At 41.3% G+C, this 4,432-nt stretch overlaps 1 long non-coding RNA gene across 2 annotated transcripts; it reads left to right on the forward strand.

Moving 5' to 3' along the window:
• The first annotated feature begins 448 nt into the window (after window positions 1-448).
• Window positions 449-2,726, forward strand: LOC122067281. 2 transcript variants are annotated; one of them, XR_006136647.1, is made up of 4 exons: window positions 449-623; window positions 776-871; window positions 1,311-1,384; window positions 2,253-2,726. It is a non-coding gene; the product is annotated as an uncharacterized LOC122067281 (long non-coding RNA). The 2 variants fall into 2 exon arrangements; XR_006136646.1 differs by lacking the exon at window positions 2,253-2,726 and having other exon boundaries at window positions 1,311-2,041.
• The last annotated feature ends 1,706 nt before the right edge of the window (window positions 2,727-4,432 follow it).

Raw genomic sequence — 4,432 nt, forward strand, 5'->3', positions numbered from 1 at the left:
CACAATACCATATGAAACATGGTAGCAAGAGTGACCTTGAATTGTGGTTGGCTCGACAAGACTGAGCGGGTGCCAAGTGTAATATGTGCACCCAATCCTTGCACTTGCATGCACCATGATGCCATGTACAAGAAGTAAGGGTACGTGCTAGTAATTTTGGGTTTCTATGTAATTTAATTATAAGTATGAGTTTGTCCCCATTGAAGTCCAAGTGGAACACTAGCAATGGGCTAACTAGAATGACATACCCACCTGAAATATACCCACTTGAGATATACCCACCTGAGATATACTCACCTGAGATATACCCACCTGAGATATACCCACCTGAGAATACCCACCTGAGATGTACCCACCTATGACTAGAAGATATTTTTGGGGGCCCAGGTATAAATGAGGTGACATTTATTGTCTTTTCCCTCATTAATGGTAGTTGGTCGGTGGAAGAGTAAAGAAAAGAGAGAAAGAAAGAAGAAAGGAAAAGGAAGAAGAAGAAGAAAGAAGAAAGAAGAAAGAAGAAAGAAGAAAGAAGAAAGGAAATTAATCATAGAGCTTCACCGAAGCTGGGTCTTGGTATTTTGAGCCTGGATTAATGACCAGCTTGCCGGGATCTTCGATTTGAGGTAGGTATTGTACAAATTCCAAGGATTCTTAGGAAAACCCCTTTCTTAAACCCTCTTTTTTATTTTTGGGAAAAAACCACTTGGATTTTGCTAATTGTACATGGATAATCAAATCTAAGGACTAATGGAAGGTGTGTACAATGATTTTGAAGGATTTGGAAGGAGTGTTGGTGAAGATCTAGAGTATTTGGAAGTTCTTGAGAAAAAGGAGTGAAATTTGGGGTTTCATTGGTGTTATTAAGAAAGAGGTAAGAATCTCTTTTTTTTTCTTTTGATTTGATCTTAGATCTAGGTTGAGGATACATGATTGGACCTTAGATGAGTGATTTGAGTCATCGGATCGACCCTAAACAAGTTCCCCAAGCTGGAGAGAAGATGGGAAAGGTGATGGAAGAATTTCGTTTCAAGACTGGGGGTGTTCCAGACCCACCTGTCTTTGGGTCTCTAGCTCACTTCAGTTCTCAAAACTCAATTTCTGAGCTCTGGTGTAACCGGTGGACATGAAACCGGTGGGCTCCGAGGCCCGCCTGTCTTTGACTCATGCCCACCTTTCTTTCCAGAATAACCAGAATTGGTTCAAATTTGATGGGTAACCCCCATTTATGATTCTAAACCCGATTTTAGTGTTTAAACATGATGATTTTGACCCCAAAATAGTGAAATGATAAAATATTATATTTATAATAGGTCACGCTCATTATACGCATACCCACACATCGGATCTCTTGTGTGGCGGGTACAAGCACTGTGTACATATACAAGTAAGTGGGGAGTGGACTCTGATTTAATTTCTGAATGTTATGCATCATTTAACACGTGTTATTCTAGCCATGTCATCATGTCCCTTGTATGTAGACTTGACATCACATATGCTGTATCATGCATTGAATGTGCATTTACATAATATGCTATGCTTTGTGTTATGATTGAATATTCATTATGTCTTGATGTATGTGATGGAGGAATCTCATTTAGACATGATATGCATGCTAGATTTAGATGTCGTAGTCGACTTTAAAATGAGTGCATAGTGGCTCATGGAATGGGATGCGGTGCCATCATGTAATCAAACTATGCTCATATAGAAGCATGCGGCTAGGATCTATATACCCCTTTGTGCTATGACCCTTCCCAACAGGGATTTACGTGTTGAGTTACTATTGAGGGGAAGCATCGGATTGGGGTTGCCGAACTCCTGTAGCAGTTAGAAGTACGCACGGTTGATCGTTAGGACAGTCGGTAACCCCGGTGTATATTCAGAGGGCCAATCGTACTGCTTTTATTTATTGTGGAGTCACCATTTACTTTCTGTTATTTAAATTTGTCGGGAGCCAGCTTACATTTTAAATTTTGGTACCAACGGTGGGCCTTTTTCGATAACCCTATGGGCGTATCGCGGGATGGGGTTCGCGGCTCATACCCGGAGCCTATACGCACTATGGTTGTGAGTAGCACATAGCCTATGACCTAGTAATGTTGTTGGGCTAATTGGATTAAAATGAATTGCATACATATAGGCGCATTTGTGTTGTGACTGCTTGTGTGGTTTTCCTTGTGTGGTCTTCGTTTCCACTTACTGGGCTAGTGACCTCATACCACATGCACAACTCTTTTTAAGTGATTTTACAGGTTAACCACCTAGAGATCAGGAGCCGGGCCCCACTGTGGAGTTTTCCTCTGAGGAATAGTGGGTCTCTGATGAGTTCGAGCACGATGCGGATTACACATGCGAGGATTATGCTGCATGGTAGTAGTAACTCTTGAGTGATTCTTTTTTATTCTTTTTTATGCACTACCTTTTGATTACTTGATGCTTAAATTGTTATATTTTTGTGTATATATCATGCCTTTGGGCCCAGATGTATATAACTTTTATGACTCAATTTGGGTATCTAGTATTTAGGAAAAAATTCGAGGTATTATTATAAACAAGTCTTCTACTGAAAATACAGGTCTATCTTAGTTTAGTAGATGTATGATGTATTGTAGTTACTGTATTGTTGATCCTGGTAGGTTTATGAGTTAACTGGAGTTAACTCGATCACCGACTCGATTCTGTGTGAACGAGGTGTGACAATGATGGTATCAGAGTGCGATGCTCTACCTACCTACAACATACTACTTAGATCCTATAGAAACCATAATAGGTCTAAGGTGGGTGAAGATAAAAGCCTTGTGAAAATTAAAAAAAAGTTTATTTAAATGTAAAATATGTAATATTTGCATTTCATGGCATGCATGCATTGATAGTATGAATTCTGGTTAACTAGTTTTTAAAATTTTCATAATTGAATTTATTGTTAACGGAAATTTTAACAAAATTTTGGCTACATAACGGTTTAAAATGAGAAAACCAAAAAAAATTTCAACATGAAACTTGATAGACAACAAAAATAATATGATAATAACATATAGTGACCAACACGGCCACCATCAAACCACGTACTTTATTATAAGCAAACCATTCAAAAATTTATAATTACTATCGAAATCATAATTCAAATTCTAAGTACACAAGTAGAAATGACAAGTAAAAGTTCAGAAGAGGGTAATAAGCCATCAGCCTAAATTACTAGTCCTAGTCGTCACTAGAGACATCAAAAGGCTCTCCTAAGTGAACTCTAGAGTCGATGCCGAGGCACGTGTCCTAATGAGTGAATCGATCATGGAGGTGCACCACTCTCCTCTGTAAGCGTCGAACATCCGCAGAGATCACCCTAGAAGAGTGGTACATATCCCAGGTGAGTCGCTAAAATCTAGACTCTATCTCTCCAAACTGTCTCCACATCTGGAGCGCTCTACTAGTGTTCTCATCCACTCTCCTAAGAAGCCCCTGCTCCTCGGCTGCCTAGGGCTCTACCATCAAGGCATGCAAGTTCATCTGCCTCAAGTTCTTTTCAGTGAACTTGTCCCTTGGGACCGTTCCCACCTCACCAGAAAGGTCAAATACAAAATGCTCAAAGACTCGAGTGAGAGCTCGGCCATAGGGTAGGTTTGTGTCCTCTGGATGCATGGCGTGGTGGTGCATAGACCTCAGCACAAAGTAGGGAAGGCACAGTCTAGGTACATTGCCCTCTAAGGCAGACAGCAAGCAGGCAACCAGGTAGGTTGACATGAAACCCACCTGATTCCTGTGACCACTCCTAGGAGCTAGGTTGAACTGCACCAATCTGGAAAATACCCTACTCGCAAGGGAAAAGGCTAACTCAGATGCAGGTCTCACACATGAGCTACTGATCACCACATAGATGTGCTCTTGCATGTTCTGGCTCATTAGTGGGCCTATGCCTCTGGTCCTAGGAGGACTGTAGTAGTGGATGCCCTTTCAGGAGATACCTATAATCTCTGCCAATCGATCCACAGTCAGGATGATCTCCACACCCTTCACCATACTGATTATGGCAAACTCCCCCTCCTCCTCTATAGCCTCAAGGTTGCAATAGAACTTCCTCACCAAGCCCTTGTAGCATGGTCGGTCGATGTTGAGGATAAACTCCCAACTAAAAGCGAAAAACCTCTCTAAGAGGTGAATACAGGAGAAATGCTCCACAACCACCTGTTTCTCCAACATCACAAGTAGTAAGTGGAAAGTACACCATAAGGATGCAGCTCTCAAACTATAGAAAACCATCCCATTATAGTCGGATGGGTCTTCAGGATCCTCCCATTCTCTAGATGAAGATGGGGCTGAAGAACTAGACCCCACCTCTTTCTTCTTGGCTTTGGAAGCTTTCCTCTTCCTTGATGGATCAACAGGTCCCTTGCCTTTTCGTGGTGGCATCCTGAAAATGCAAAGAAAAGAGATAAAC

The sequence above is a fragment of the Macadamia integrifolia genome, unplaced genomic scaffold, assembly GCF_013358625.1.
Source record: "Macadamia integrifolia cultivar HAES 741 unplaced genomic scaffold, SCU_Mint_v3 scaffold2807, whole genome shotgun sequence".
Classification (NCBI taxonomy): Eukaryota; Viridiplantae; Streptophyta; class Magnoliopsida; order Proteales; family Proteaceae; genus Macadamia; species Macadamia integrifolia.